This window comes from Castor canadensis, chromosome X (assembly GCF_047511655.1).
Source record: "Castor canadensis chromosome X, mCasCan1.hap1v2, whole genome shotgun sequence".
NCBI classification, from domain to species: Eukaryota; Metazoa; Chordata; class Mammalia; order Rodentia; family Castoridae; genus Castor; species Castor canadensis.
In genome coordinates, this window is record NC_133405.1 from 21,883,938 (window position 1) to 21,901,316 (window position 17,379).

The following is a 17,379-nucleotide window of genomic DNA, read 5'->3' on the forward strand; positions in this document are numbered from 1 at the left end:
AGCCTCTGGAGTGCTGGGATTACAGAAATGACAACCACACTCTTTGAAGGGGGTGGTGCTGAGAGTATGGCTCAGGTGGTAGAGCTCCTGCCTAGCAAGCAGGGGTCCCTGAGTTCACAACCTCAGTACTGAAAATAAAATAGGAAAAAAAGGAGAAGGGGGTTGAAGAAGGGGAGTGGGAACCTTTATTTTTTTTTTTTCACGAGGCAAACCTTGAAAACCAAAAAGAATTTGACAGTAAGAACATCTGTCTCAAATTGAACAAAAACATCAGACTCAGGAAAATACCTGGATTTTTGAGTTCCTAAGATAATTGTCTGTTCCTATACCCCTGGGGTAAGATTTGGAGGTAGTAGCGACATTTCAGACTCCAAACCTCCTGGACATCCACACCTGTGTGGCTTAAAGATCAGCAAGGTACAAAGTCTTGTACCATATGAGGGAGTCGGAGTAAAGCCTCTCTTCACCCCCATAACAGAATCTGCCTTACATCACAGCACAGGAGGCCAGCCCAGTTAATTTTCATGGCTTTGACTTTGTCTGTTTGGCTCAAGATTGGCACATGAGGTAAGAAGACAAGACACTGAATATCTGTAGACCTCAGTTTCCTGCTGTGTAAACTGGGGGTGAATGATGATACCTGCTCCACACCCCAGTGGAGTCTATAGCATGAGTTTTGGTTTTTGTGGGTGCTGGCGATGGAACCCAGGGCCTTGTTCTACTAACTGAACTACATCCCCAGTCCGCATCTGAGATTTATGTTAAAATCTTGACATTCGTTGAGCACATGTGTTCTAGAAGTGTGCTGCCTCTTTGCTGCTTTGATTTAAATCCAGGTTCTTGAAATTGTGCTTTGCAAGTTGTGACTAGATTACCCCTCCCTGCCAAAGTGAAGTGTTATTGAAAGTGTTATTGAAGTGTTATTGAAGTGTTATTGAAAGTAGGATTCAGGTGTCTTGAATGCTTTCTTTGTAATGAATGCACATTTGAAGGCCGAATACATTTAAAGCTTAGCTGGAACTCAGGATTGTTCTAAGTCTCTTTTGAAAGCACATCTCCAGGTTACATCTATCAGGTCGAAATGGCTGAAATCTGCTTTGTGACTAGCCTCTCTTTTAGGAGCATGATGATTTGTGCGGGGTCAAAGGTGAAGAATGCTAATTCCATGTCTTTTACTCATAGAGTGTACCTTTAGGGGACTGGCAAGCTAGTGAAAACTGGTTTAGAGTTTGTAAACATCTTGCATTTCCTTGCCAAGCTTGCTTGGTGGCAGCTGTCCCTTGGGGCAGAGAAGTGGACTTGCCTCAAAGAGTGGCTGACCAGGTGGGATGCAGGGCCTGTCTGGCACCCTGAAAGCCCTACAACAGAAGGAAGGGCCAACACCTGGAGGGAGACTCCCCAAGGGTCAGAGCTGGAGCATCTTAACTCATTCCAGGAAGTGCTGGGTCTGGAGCAGTGCCTGAGAGCCAGGTGACTGGCTTGGAGGCTTCCCCTTTGATTTCCAGGGGAAGAAATCCCTGTGATTCCATCAGGGCCTGGCAGTGGCCATGGAACCAACAGTCACCAAAGTTAGGGTTCCAGGGTCTCACAGTCACTCATTTTGAGTCACCGGTAGTTAGGCTTTGCTTTTGCAAATTTGGGCAGAGAGGCAGGATGAGTGGTTAGGAGGACTAAATCAGAAACTTTTATACCTCTCAGCATGGAGAACTCATTACCTTAGCAGGCAGCCTGTTTAAAATTTTAGTAACTCTTGTGGGTTCTAGAAAGTTCTTCCTTACGCAGAGTTGAAATCTGCCTTCTTGTAACTTCTCCCAGCTCCACATTTAGGAACCATGAAGATTAAATCTGCTCTCTCTTCCCCAATAGGCCTGAGCAATACTTTCTCAACTCAACGATTTAGCTATGCACTTGCTATAGTGATAGTTAGGTGGTTAGGTGCCTTTCATTCTTATGATTCTACGTGGGGAGGAAATTGATGCTAAGTAGGGGTAAGACAGTCCCTAAGGGGCATAGTGTAGTCCAGTGATGTCCCCAGGACTCCCTCCTGACTCCAGGTATGCTCTGCGACAAGGTTGCCCTGAAGTTCCATAATTTCTCAACCAGAATACTGCCCTTAGGCTAACGTGAGAAATGAGTCCTAGCCCACATAAGCAAATATCATACAAAACCCCACCGAGTTCATGCCTTTTCTGTGGTGGTGGTAGCAGGCATCCTAAAGATGTTTTTGTATTAAATACACCTTTTTAAATACTAGGCTTTTCAAAAATTGGCCCCATCCTTCTCACCCCCATTCCCTTTTAGCAGGCAGTTTGCTGTCAAAGACTCAATTTCACAGAAGGTAATCTGGGCATACACTGTAGAGGGAATTACATCCAATCTACTGAGGGAGATGCCTGAGTCTTCCCCTGTGCCACCTCCCCCACCCCCATCTGCTCACAGCTTGGCTTTTCCTACTCAACAGCCCTTGGCACACTTGGACTTTCTGTGGTCCCTTTTGCTTGTTTGCAACAGGCAGCGAGCCACAGTCATCAGTAAATACCACTTAACGCAACTTCAGCTGGGGTTTCTAATGAGCCTGTTGACCATGTCCCCAGGTCAGACAGTCAGCAACTTCTATTGAGACCTTGCCGTGTGCTGAGTACTGTGAGAGAGAGGACAACAAAAGGAATTAAAGCCAGGGAGCCCTTGTCTCCAATGGGTTTACAGGCCTAATTAGAGGTGAAAGACTCAAGGACACTTAGAAAACAACGTGCAAATGAGTCTGTCAGGGAGGGAGGGAAGCAGGCAGAGATTCTAAGTTTCTTGAGGGGAGAGTCCTGCCTTTGTGCCTCCTGAGGAAGGGCCTCTCCACTGCCATATTAACCTTTGGTTTGGAGCAATTACAACAGACTTTAGTCAGCCTCCATCTTTTTCTTGCTGGTCTCAGGCTCAAGGATGAAGTTGACAAATACGGGTACTTCAATTGACTTCAGATGGGGGAGTTTCCACACCTTGCTGAGTTGACTGAATAGACTCTGGATGTACTGTACAGCAATTCAAGAGCTCAGCCTTTTGGACGGGGACAGGAATTCCAAGGTCCTCTTCAGTTTCGTCCCTCATTACCTCCTGCTGTATAACAGCGATGCAAGAAATAATAATAGCAACTGCTAAAGATTGACTATCTCCTTGATGTCAGCCAGTTTAGCTAAAGTATCTCTTTTTGGTTTTTTTTTTTTGGCAACACTGGGGTTTGAACTCAGGGCCTCAAGCCTTCAAGGCAGGCACTCTTACCACTTAAGTCACTCCATTAGCCCTCCTCCCCCTTTTTTTGCGGTACTGGGAGTTGAACTTGGGGTCTACACTTTGAGCCACTCCAGCAGCCCTTTTTTTGTGATGTGTTTTTCGAGATAGGGTCTCACAAACTATTTGCCCTGGCTGGCTTCAAATGGTAAGCCTCCTGATCTCTGCCTCCTGAGTAGCTAGGATTACAGGCATGAGGCACTGTACCAGGTTTCATATCTCATTTAATACTTTAAGAAATTATTCTAGTAGAAAGGATTACTTTTAAGTTAAATGAAGACAATTAAGACTTTTTAAAAATTTGTTCAGAAACATTTATCTACAAAAACAGGAAGGCATTTCACTTGCTTTGGCAGTGATGAAAACTTACCCAGAGTTCTGGGTCCAACTTGGAGCTTTCGTGCAGAATGGTTTGTTTAAAACATGGTTTAGAACAACAGATACCGAGACAGATCCTTCATGGTTGTTTCCCCCACCCCCTCCCCTTCCTCCTCTTCTTCCTTCTTCTTCTCCTTCCCCTTCTCTTTTGCAGTGCAGGGGATGGAACCCAGGGCCTTGCACATGCTAGGCAAGCATGCTACCACTGAGCTACATCCCCATCCTTGGAGATACCTTTAATCTTCACAACCATGCTTGAGGAAGGCACTATTTTTATTCCTGTTTACACCCAAAGAAAGTGAAACCTAGAAAGATTAAGTAACTTTGACAAGGTCACATGTGGACAAAAGGGCAGATCAAGGGCTGAAGTACAAGTTTGTCCAATTCTAAATATGAGGTTCGGTCCACTGCATTGAATTGTCCCATGGCAAAGAATGAGTAAAAAGGAAGACCAGGAGATAGCTGAGGGCAAACCTCTGTGGTTTCTCCAGCCCCAGGCCTGTATTGAGTTTCTTCTTACCTCCCTGCAGGCCAGAGGAAGAGCCTGAGGGTGGGCAGCCCTGCACAGCATCAGGAAGGACCATCGGACACAGAGACTCACCTCTATGAATGGGCACAGGATTGTTCAGGCTCCAGTCAGTGTCCCAAATGGCAGCCCAGGCTCCCTTTGGCCTCAGTGTGGGCCAGGGGCCAGCTTCTGGCAGTCCCTTGCAGCCTGTGGCCACTACCTCCAGGCCACAGAGGCCCTGTGGGAGCTGCAGAAGCACTTCCTGCCTGGTTGGCTGGGTCAACCCTAGCCCAGATACCCGCAGGGCTAGTGTGCTCTCCCTCTCTTGACACCTTCTACAACCTGTGTGGCGTTCTTGTCCTGGACCTGCCTGGCAGCAGGGGACTGGCTCTGAGGACTTTCTGAAGCTCCTTCCAGTGCATGGGTCAGGCTCCTGGAAAGCCCCATGGCCCTACAGCCGGACATCCTTGATGGGACCAGATAGGAAGCTGAGGTTGGACCAACACTCAGTCCAGGAGGCAGCTATACAAGATGATGAAGCCAGAACGGGGGGCTGCGGGGGGCACAGTCTATGTTGCTTCTCCTTATACATAATGGATCATAATTATAACATTTGGAATGGATGTAGGCTTTCTTTCCAGAAGCTCAAAGCTCAATAGAGTGCTTTAGTTTCTCAGTCAGTCTCTCACACATAGAGGCACACACACACACACTCAAAAGAGCAGGCCAAAAAGTGTTCTAAATAGAATTCTAGAACATGAGTGGGAGGAATAAACAGAAAAATTTCACTGGAAGATATTCCATTTTCACTGAAAATGTACCAAGTCCTTATAGATGGCTTCACTCTGACAAGTGACAACTGTGCTATTAGTCAGAAATGGGGTATGGTTGCTTTGCTCAGGCGATCTCTTCTTCTCAATCCATGTGTCAAAGATGGTGTAATGATGGTTGATTTTCAGGATTAAGCTAGCAGCAAGAGAAAGAAGATAATCTCCATTGCTAGAGTAAGAACCAAACCTGATGGGTCACACATGGTCACGCATCCTTCCAGCTGGATAAGACTCTATGCTGTTGACTTGGCTTGGCTCACTTGTTCCTCCCTGCCTTTGTTTCTACTCTTCTTCCAGCTGAAGTATTTTCCACTCTTCTCCCCCTGCCCATCCCTAAATGCTCTTCATCCTCTAGGTCTTTGTGCAAGGCATTCTGTTTATCTGGCATGTCCTCAGCCCTCAACCTGCTCCTTTGAGGCCTCTCTCTCTGGTGTTGTGCATACCTCCCCTGGCCTGGACGCACCCACAGAAGGCCCAGTGACCTCACCCCTCGTCTGATCATGAGGACCACCGGCTATCTGGAGCTAACACACACTGCCTGATTCGTGAGTTAATGCTTAAGGATCCCACCTACAGGAGATGCTCTCAGAGAACAGGCCAGGCCTGTTGCTTATTCTCAGTTCATAACAGATGCTTGATATAACTTTTCGAAACTTCAATAGCAGAGGCATTGTCCAGGAGATGATCCTGGTTTTGACGACTTTGAGGCATCAATCACTTTACTAAGTGGCCATGTACATGACTCATGACGCCTGTGACAATTCTTGGATGATTCATTCCACTCTCATTCCTCTCTTCCCCCTAGATTTTGGGGTTTTTGTCTATGTTGGGCTAAATGATTCTTAATTTTGAGGCTTAGGTAGCATTTTCTAAAATAACATAAAGAGCCAATTCCATAGCTCTAGAACTGCTTTTCAGATCTCACATTCTAGAAGCCCAGGAAAGACACAGAGATGTTGTCAGGAAGTCAGGAGACTTTTTCCATGCATCTCCACAAATTGGGAAGAAAAGAACCCATGGAAAAGACTGGCTCTGGAAGGCTCAGAAGAACTCTTAGACAATCTGCTAAATAATATTTTTGTCTGCTGTTTGTAAATGTGACTCGATTTGAAACCATCTGTCATGCAGCCCTTTGGAGAGAGCAGAGAGGTATTTAAATCTGTGAAACTGAGTATATTTTTGTATCTACCAAAGCAATGGTTTAATGGACCCCTGCTGAATATTGTCCAGTGCATTCTTCCAATCTTCAAGTAACATTTAAATGGAATTCAAAGAGGGGAGGTGGTGATGTATGACGAGGTTGTGGCACAGTCTATGGTTAAGTGTGTCTTCCCGGAATGAGCACAGGGGCTCCAAGGCAGGTGGTAGGGCACTATTTCTTCATTGGGGCAGGCTGGGGTCACAGATGGGGCTTCAGTTTAGGGAAGCAGCCTTTTTCCAGGTTGGGGGGAAGGGGAGGACAGAGCCAGCTGCTTCTCATTTCCTAGGAATGAGCTAACTTTATGCAGCCAGAACTGGGCATCGCTGACAGCTCATAATTTCACCTTTATGACATTTCTGTTGTCACTGTTGGCTTCAACCCCTATGGTTAATATCTCCAACTGAGCAATGCCAATACATCTACTTTATTGGCAGTGGCAGTGGTTGTTACAGTAAGAAATTTGAAAACCATCAAAAAGTCTTCCTCACATTGAGTGGAGAAGGTAGACTGAGAGAAACACTTTCTTCAAACACTGGTAAGAGTAATTACTGGTGTTGCACATGTGCTGGCTGCTGTGGGTCACCAATTGTGTAGTTGAGGACATGTCTTCTCTGCCAAGTAAAATCGTAAGTTTCTTGAGGTTCGGGTTCATGTCCAGTGCAAACATTGAGTGTCAACTATTGCTCCATGGAGTAGAACCTTCTCTTTTTATTATTATTATTATTTTTAACATCATCATCATATTTTTGTTGTACTGGGGGCACATTGTGACATTTACAAAAGATCTTACAATATATCACAGTTGAATTCACCCCCGTATCACTCTCTTTTACCTTCCCTCCCCCTATTCCTGGAGTAGTTTCAACAGGTGTCATTTTTCCATTTTCATACATGAGTACATAGTATTTGCACCATATTCACCCTCCTACACCCTTTCCTTATATCCTCCCCCTCCCACTGCTACCAACCCCAAGACAGGATCTGTTGTATTAGAACCTTCTCTTACGAGACCCAGACACGATCCGGTATAAAGTATGTTGATACCCAAAGAACTGAAAATTGAAATTTGTTTGTGAAAATTGAAATTTGCACAAACATGTGTGCACACATTGTCACAGCAGCACTGATCAAGTGACGTAAAGAGAGAAACAGCTCAAGTGTTTATCTAGTGGTGACTGAATACACAAAGTGCAGCATATAATACAATAGAGTATTATTCTGCCATGAAGAGGAGTGAACTAGTGGCCCATGCTGCCACGTGGATCGATGGACCTTAACACATGATGCCAAATGAAAGGAGCCAGACATAAAGGGACCATATTGTGTGATTCCACTTCTATGTAAATATCCAGAATAGGCAAATTAATAAAGACAGAAAGTAGATTAGAGGTTACCAAGGATCGATAAGAGGGGAAAGGGGGAGTTGCTGCTTTATGGGCACACAGTTTCTGTGTGGGCTGAGGAGAAAGGTTTACAACCAATCCACAACATTGTCCATGCCCTAATGCTCTTACATTGTTCATCTGTGCTATACGAATTTCATACCAATTAAACAAATGAAAACATTTCAGCACCTTAGCCATGGGTTTAGTTGCCCCAAACCAAGTGAGGTCCCACTGGGATGCAAATACAGTAGTCCCTGCTCATCCACAGTTTTCCTCTCTGTGGTTTCAGTTTCCCATAGTCAACCACAGTCCAAAAATAGTAAATGGAAAATTCCAGAAATAATCTCTGTGTCAGTTTTCAACTGCACCCTGTTCTGAGGGTTACTTGGACACAAGCATTACAATACTGTGGTGATTGTGATAATGGAGATGGCTAGCTACTAAGTGCCCAACGGGTAGGTAGCAAATACAGCATGGATACTGGACAAAGGAAGGAGAGAGACCACATTCACGTAATTTTTAATATAGTATATTGTTACAATTGTTCGACTTTATTAGTAGTTGTTGTTTATCTCTTATGGTACCTTCTTCCTCAATATGTACGTATAGGAAGAAAACATTAAGGAGCCAGGGGGGTGGCTCAGTGATAGGAGGCTTGCCAAGCATGGGTTCCATCTACAGCACCATAAAACAGAAGCCTCCCCCCCAAAACCAATAGAACCAAAAACATCATCTACGTTATGGGGTTTGATACTATCCAGTTTTAAGCATCCATAGAACATCTTGGCATGGGTCCACCACAGATGAGGGGGACTGCTGAATTGTGCAGCAAACCCAGTGGTCAGAGCACAGGCTTTAGAACTTTTTTTTCTTTCTCTCTCTCTCTCTTTCTTTCTCTTTCTTTCCTTCCTTCCTTCCTTCTTTCTTTCTTTCCCTTCCTTCCTTCCTTCCTTCCTTCCTTTTCTTTCTTTCTTTCTTTCTTTCTTTCTTTCTTTCTTTCTTTCTTTCTTTCTTTCTTTCTTTCTTTCTTTCTTTCTTTCTTTCTTTCTCTTCCTTCCTTCCTTCCTTCCTTCCTTCCTTCCTTCCTTCCTTCCTTCCTTCGTCTCTCATGCTGGGACCCAGGATCTTGTCCACACTAGACCATCACTCTACCACTGAGCTCCATCCCAGAATGATAACTGGGCACAACTCTCAGTTCTGCCAATGGCCATTTGGCTGCCCTTAGGTAAGTGATTTAATCACCTTGCTCCTACGTTTTCTCATCTATAAAATGGGGATGACTATAGAACCTACTCGTGGAGTTGCCACAATGCCTAAATAACGCATAGGGAGTGCTCCAAGGTGGTACATAATATTTGTAGGGGGTGCAGACATGACAAGAGCTGGATAAGTAAGAGCTATTATCTAGGTCACATGGCAGTCTCTTATGCTAGCCGGAAAAGAACAGCATTGGGCCTTAGAAACGCAACAGCTGACAATGTGCACATCAGAGTGGCTAATCATCCAACCTATTAATTTTAAGCAGTCCGACAGGCACCTAGCTTCTCCTGATGAATAAAAAGGGGGCATAGCCCACAACAGAATCTGTAGTTGTCACCCATGACTTTCCTCAGCAGTTCTCAACCAATGAGCTCCAGGATGCTTGTGTTTCTATAGTTACTTCTCATTCTCCAGCCTCAGTTCTGCCCCCCAGACTCCATTACATTCATTCTTGCAGGTCTTCAGCTCCTTGAATATGCTAGGCAGGCCCCCATAGCTCAGCCCTGAGTTCTAATCATGCCCCCACCCACCTGAGAGTCCCAAGACCATGGATCTGGAGGGTAGCTGCTTGGTAAATGTTTGAGGATAATTGAGGAAGAGAGAAGACCTTTGTTTGAGTTGTGATATGATGTAAGAAAAGACGGAACATTAGACAGGTAAGAAAAAGCAAGCAAGAAAAATGAGAGCTTCTCCTCATCAAGACAGTGATAGTCATTTAAAATATACATACATACATATATACACACATGCATATGTATACAAGTATATATTTGTATTATACATTGTTTATATGTAGACATATATATATATATATATATATATATATATACACACACGTATATAAAATAGTTTTGGATTGCAAAAGTCCTATATATCTGTAAAATAAAGAAAAGTCCCCAAACTACATAATTTTATAGTTAATAAATTAAATGTTTAATTTTTTTTGGTGGTACTGGGGTTTGAACTCAGGACTTCATGCTTGCTAGGCAGGCACTCTACTGCTTGAGCCATGCCACCAGTCCATTTTGCTCTGGTTATTTTGGAGATGGGATCTTAAGAACCACAATCCTCCCTATCTCAGCCTCTCAAGTAGCTACAGCTACTATAACAGGTGTGAGCTACCGGTGCCCAGCTAATTAATTTTATAGTTATATATGTATGTGAGTATAGACCACCCTTAGCTTTTCTATTCAAAACATCATAGTCATGGTTTTGTTGTGCCCCCCATTCAGGATTAAGTTATACCACAATACAAGTAACATGCATACATTTGAAGTGATGAATATGCACCTATGTAACCACCACCTGAATCAAAATGTAGAACATTTCTAGAACCCCAGAAGGTTTTCTCACATTTCTTTCTTTAAAGTAACTAAAATATTGACTAAACACAGCAAATTGTCAAAATCATATCATTCATACATATTTATTAAAGGCAAGCAGATTATCAGGCATGGTGGCACATGCCTCTAATCCCATCTCCCAGGAAGGCTGCGGCAGGAGGCTCCAAGTTCAAGGTCAGCCTGGGCAATTTAGTTAGACCCTGTTTCAAAAATAAAATAAAAAAGGACTGGCAGTTTAGCTCAGTGGTAGAGCACTTGCCTAGCATGTGTGAGGCCTTCAGTTCCATCACCAGAGCTGAAAAAAAAGACAAGCTGACTCGTATGAACTCATATTTTAAAGGAAATAAAGGGCATAGAAATTAGACTAGATTTTGAAAAAAAATGGACATTTGACTTGTGAAAAGAAATTTTTCTCCACACATTTTTAGTATCTCCTTCCCTTTACCCTGGGAAGTAAAGGCAGAAAAGCAGAGTTCTCTGGGAGGTGGTGGAATTGAAGCAGCAGGGAAGACACCCTAATTTTTGTGCATTTTTCTACTTCTCCCCCAAACATGATGAAGAAGCCCCCAGGCACTCTGAGAATTACTAAGAAAATGCCGATTAGAATGATCATAGGAAGTCAGCCTGGGTGAGGGAAGCTTGCATCTGATAGCAGAGAGGGACATGGGAAAAGCGCCCCCCCCCCCCCCGTGTGTGCCTGATTCTGCACACACCGTGCTTGGAATGTCTGTGCAGGTTTCATTTGAATGCATTATTGTTACAGCAGCAGAAACAGCAGCAGGCATTGCCCATCAGTGGTTAGAAAATGGCAAATGTCAAACTATGTCTGACCCTCTTTTTATCTATGGTATCTCTTTGGAATAAAAATGCCTGCTCCCTGCTGGGTCTTCTTAAAAGTGCATATTGTCTCTTCACATAAAGGCTGAGGATGATGGTGCTATGGAAAAAAGAAGAAGAAAAAAGAAGAGAAGGAATTATTCCAACTTCTCAGGTTTGAAGTTCACATCTAAAATTTGATGTGTTAAATTGGCCCTTCATTAAGAACTTTGTCATGGCCACTTAAAGCATTCTATTGCTTTCTAGCTGGGCTTTGTTTTTGTAGCACAGCTTCCTGATCCTCACTGCAGAGGAGCAGGTTTCCTGAAGTTCAGGACCAAGCTGGGGGAGGGTGCCCTTCAGCAATGGGGAGCCCTGGGAGAGTGAAGTTGACACAGGATAACTGTTTCGCCAAGCGAAGTGGAGAATGTATATAAAATGCAACGTGTGGACTGGAGCTATAGCTCAGTGGTAGAGCACTTACCTAGCATGTGCCAGGTTCTGGGGTCCACCCCAGCGCTATTAAAAAAAAAAAAAAAGCAATGTGCTATGTCGCGTGTCACTAAGTATCCTTCAAAATCTTGAGCATCAAGGTGCCTGATAACCTGATGAAACTGCAAGTAGAAAGAAGCAAAGGTGGAAAACACTATTACTACCTCTCGACTCTTCTAATCAATCCCTGTGCTTTGTCTCTGACAGTCTTTCATAGGCTTGAAATTGCCAACAATAAGGAAAGGTCAAGTTTGAGGGGAATTGAATTGATGAGTGCCAAGGTCCCTTCCAGATCTCACATTCCAGTTGCCTCTGGCTACTGAATCTCTTTGTGCCTTAATTTTCTTTCCCATCAGCCAGGTGAGATGTGGCAGAATAATATAAACATGTTGAAAAATGAATGTTCCAGAAGTGCCTTCACAATCTAAGTGCCAAACTCAGAGTGTGAGTGGTTTTATTTAATCAGAAGGGTATGCAGAAATAATTTTCTTTCCATCGTGAATGAACCACTTATGTCCAGTGGGCAAATTAGAGAAAGAACTCTCTTAATTACATTGAAATGCACATTTTATACCTAAAATTATAGATCAAATTATATGCAAAAAGGCAAGTAATGAATAACTATGGCAACTGTTTGCCCTCACATAGAAGTGTACTCACTGAAAAGTGGACTTTTTCAGTAACTGCAACTGTTCCTTATTAATCAGACACTAAATAAAAGCACAGGTGCTGAGAACACTAAGTGGTCCCCTTCCTATATCACCTTTGGCCTTTGTTCTCCTATGAGCATGGGACATGAGATCTAATTTTTACAAAAGTTATTTACTCCATGCAACCTTTGCCCCGGTTGTAAAGCATGAGGAAATATCAATAGCAGTAGAAATGTGAGTATTGCATAAGAATCATCACGAAGCTCTTTGGGCTTTTCTTATCGCATCAATAAAGTAGGGAGAGGACTGGAGGTGTGGCTCAAGCCATAGACAGCCTGCTTTGCAAGTGTGAAGCACTTCAAACCCCAGACCCATCAAAAATAGAAAAAAGGAAAATAGGAATAATAAGAAACACCTTCTCTGTACTGAGAGGCCATATTGTATGAAAGTAACTCATGCCCCTTTTTGTTCTACAAATCACATAAATCAATACAGGTGTGATTTATGTACTCCAATACAAAATTATTAGACCAAATAGAATTTCAGTACTGGGAGGGATGGGTGTAAGCAAATTGTGAAGTAAGTAGGTGGAATTTATGACAACCATAATAACAATAATAATAGCTATTGTTTATTGAGCCCTCACTTTCTTTTTTGCAGTTGCGGAGTTTGAACTCAGGGCCTCACACTTGCTAGGCAGGTGCTCTACCACCTGAGAGTCACTCCACCAGTCATTGTGTGTGTGTGTGTTGGGTATTTTCAAGACAGGGTCTCTGGTACTATTGGCCCTGGCTAGCCTCAAATCTCGACCTTCCTGATCTCCGCCTCCCAAGTAGCTAGGATTACAGGTGATTACAGGTGTGGGCCACCTGCACCTGGTGAGCCCCCACTTTTAGGCCCCATGAGAGAAGAGATTTTTGTTTTGGTCATAATGATATCTGCAAAGCTTAAGTGAGTACTGACTCTTAACAAACACTTATTGAATGAAGGAAAGAGTAATGGATAAATGAATGAGTGTTCTGAGTTCAAACCACAGTACTGTCAAAACAAAGCAAAGCAAAGCAAAGCAAAGCAAAGCAAAAACCCCAATGCTCTGCACCCTGCAGTGTGCTAAGTGATTTCCTACTACTTCAAGGTGTTTGTATTTTCTACTCTGTGCCCGGTGCTGAGGACACAGCAATGAATTAGACACGCTCTAGATCAAAAAAATGTGCGTGTGTGTGTGTGTGTGCATGTGTGTGTGTGTAACTCAGAGCCTTGTGCATGCTAGGCAAGTAACTACCTCTGAGCTGCACTCCTCCCAGCCCTCACTCTCTGCTTATACATCTTCAGTGTTGATAGTATCAAAATGCCCATGACCCCAGGTTCATGTACTCCCCCCCCATTATCTGGCATCTTATTTCACGATAATCTCCTGGATGAACCTATACTCTAGATAATGTCTTCACTGGCCTCCAGTAGTTTCCACATCTGGTCTGTCTCTTTGCTTGTGTGACTCCTCCCTTCCTGCGTGGTCTACAGGGGGTCCTACCTGTCCCACTCCTTTATCTACCAGCTTTATACTGTATTTGAGATTTTCCTGAGCAAGTTCTAGGATTAGGACATAGTGAAAAGGGACTGGGACTAGGAGGGCTTCAATGTAAATTTCTGATTGTGCTTCCTCATTCATAAATGAGGGAAAATAATACATAATTCACAGTTAATACATGTAAAAGCAATTCTGAAACTCCACAGTACTAAGTATTTTGTGATATTATTTTCCCATGGAAGACTTTAACCAAGGAGGGTGATACTTGCAATGATGCCCTAGGAAGATTGATTTTGTGACCATCCTGGGGTGGACAGATGAAGAGAGAGGCTGGGGGCCAGAAGACCCATAATGTGGTTGGCTCTACAATCCAGACAAGAAGTAATAGAGCCCAGTTGATAGTTGTGGCAGGAAAAGGAGGACTCAATAGATTAAGGATTAGTGAAGAGAGAAAGAATGGGGCAATGATGACACTAGGAAAATAGTACACAACACTGTCACAAACAGGACAGTGTGGTGCTGTGGACCTGGAGCAGGTGGTTAAATCTGTAAGCTAAGATGAGCTCTCTGAAGGGAAGGAAAGGCAAACAAAGGAGTAGAGAAAGTATAGTGAAGGGAGTCATGGAACTTGGAGAAAGGAATAGGGTACACACACATCAATTCTTTGGAAGTGACCCTTTAATAACAGTTGGCACTCCCTATCTGTACACGCCTCATGTAGGAACTCAACCAACCATGGATTAAAAATCTTAAGAAAATATTGCATCCGTTCTGAACTTGTAGACTTTTTCTGGTCATTAGTCTCTAAATAATACAGCACAACTCTTTATATAGCACTTAACATTTCATTTTGTGTCATAAATAATGTAGAGATGATTTAAAATACATGAGAGGGGGCTGGGGATGAAGCTCAATGGTAGAGTGTTTGCCTAGCATGTGCTAGGTCCTTAGTTCAATTCCCTAGCAGAGCTAAAAAATATAAAATCCCACAAAGAATTTGTATGTAGGTTACATGCGAATCCTATTGTCATCCTATATAAGGGACTTAAGCATCTGCAGATTTTGGTATCCGTGGGGGTCCTAGTACCAAATCCTTACAGTGGCCAGAGGCCAGTACTTCTGTAACAATTTCATGTCCAAAGGACTAAGTGGAGACCCACCATCATGAAACAAAGAACAAATTGGATGACTGCCCTATGAGACACACGTTGCATTGTATTATCTTGCCAATGTCTCTATGTAGACATAGGTCACACCCCTCAACAGGTTGTCAGATCCTCAAAGGCTTCAGGTCTTTCAAGTTTCTGGAGTCTTCATGGAACCAACATTTCTTTTTTCTCCTTTTTATTGGTGTATATTAATTGTACAAAGGGGTTTCATTGTGATAGTCCCATAGATGCATGTAGTGTACTTTGATCAAATTCACCCCCATTACTCTTTTTAGTCACCCCCTTTTTTGTGGTGCTGGAGATGAATCCAAGGCTTTGCACGTGCTGAGCAAGCGCTCTACCACTGAGCTACATCCTTGGCCCTAGAACCATCCTTTGTACAAAGCAAGTAGTCAATAGGCTTGCTTGGTTGTTTGAAAAGGGAAGGCATGGGGTGAGAAGGAAAGCTAGCAGGTGAAATCCGGGCTGAAGACATGCCAAATTTGTCTAATGAACTTTTAGGAGTTCTGAAGTAGTTGTGAACTTTGAAAAACCAGGAGATTTCAAATACCAATATAGATCTTTTATTCCCACGGGAAAGTGCCCATCTGGTGACCCTGTGCTCTTGCAGAAAATAGGCATGCAAATAAAAACAGAGCCTGGAAAAGCTCTTGGAGTTGGGAAGAGAGGGGCTCTCAAAGACAGTGTGACTTCTGTGAGGAGCAAGTGTGATAGTAGTTGTGTGTGGAGAATGCTTTGGACTCCGGGAGGGCTTCTAGAAGAGGGGACATCTCCGCTGAGTCTTGAAGGATGAATATGAAAGAGTTGTCCATGGAATGGAGAGGAATGAAAGAGTATTTCTAATAGGGCAAGGTCAAGGTGCATGACAGAGAATGACATGTTCTTGAAGGTCAGCTCAACATCTTATCCTGACTAAGGGAGGAAGCCATTTTCTGCTCCCCAGCAGGCCAGGAAAGGCCCTCCCAAAGCTGAGAGAGAGGACCTGATTCAACCAGTCATCTTGGTTTGGAGGTCAGAAGCATGTGAATAACTTTTGTTCCCTCTGCCTCCAACAACTGTACCCCACTGGCCTTGCTACCTCAGAGGAGCCCCTCACTTGGGCAAACCATGCACACCATAGGTGCATCCTACCTAAGCAAGTCTTTGCAGATAGTCAGCAAAACTGTAAACTCTTTTTGGCTTATCCATCTTCCCTCCCTTTAGGGCTGAGCAGCATCTGATACACAGTGTGTGTTCAATCCATGTTTATTAATCCAAAGCAAGGGCACTTCTGCAGAATCCAGGGCAGCTGTACATTTACTGCTGACCCAAAATGTGACTCAGAACACTCAAATAGCATGCTGTTAACTCAGAGGCCTTAGAGTTCAGTCTTGGTTCAGACACTTTAGAGTTCCATGGCTGTGGACAAGACAAGCCCACATAAACTTACTGAGAGTCAGTTTGCTTATCTATCTATCTATCTATCTATCTATCAATCATTTATTTATTGGTGGTACTGGGGTTTGAACTCAAGGCCGTGTGCTTGCTAGGCAGGTGCTCTAGCACTTGAGCTACACCCTCAGTCTGTTTTTGCTTTAGGTAGTTTTTCAATAGAGTCTGGCCTTTATGCCCAAGCAAGCCTGGATTATGATCCTCCTATTTACACTTCCCTAGTAGCTGGGATGATAGGCATGTGCCACTGCACCTAGCATTATTGTTTGAGATGGGGTCTTGGACCTTGAATGGTGATCCTTTAGATTTCTGTCTCCTGAGTAGCTATGATTTCAAGTGTAAACCACCACTCCCAGCCTCTATTTTTTTTTTTTTTGGTGGTGGTACTGGGGTTTGAACGTATGGCCTCACACTTACTAGGCAGGTGCTCTACCACTTGAGCCACTCCATCAGCCGCCCCCCCCCAAGCCTCTATTTTTTTTAAACCCCACATTGTTTTTATTTTGAGGAGGGAGGGTGCTGGGGGTTGAATTCAGGGCATTGGGCATACTAAGTATTCATCACTGAGCCATATACCCCCAGTCCCTAAAAACACCCAAAGTTTTAAAGTACGGGTATGCCAGAAGTGCTTTGCAAATTGTAAAGTACTATATGACCAAATATAGCACATTTGTACAATGATTACTCATCCATAAAAAGGACTGAAGTATCGATATATGCTACCATATGGATGGACCCTGAAAACACCATGCTAAGTGAAAGAAACCAGACACAAAGGTCCCATGTCGTATGATTCTGTTCATATGAAATGTTCAGAGTAGGCAAATCCATAGAGACAGGAAGCAAATTGGTGGTTTCTAGGGGTCAGAGGGAGAAGGCAGTGGACTATGAGTGCTTTCTGGGTATGTGGTTTCCTTGGGGATGATAAAAGTATTCTGAAACTAGCTATGGCAATGGTTATACAACATTATAATTGTACTAAATGTCGCTGAATTGTATTCTTTAAAGTGGTCAAAATGGCCATTTTTTTACTATAATAAAAGATGCCCAAAAAAGTGCCATGTGAGAGTTAAGCAGTCCTGGAAATGATACATCTACAAGCAGCCTCC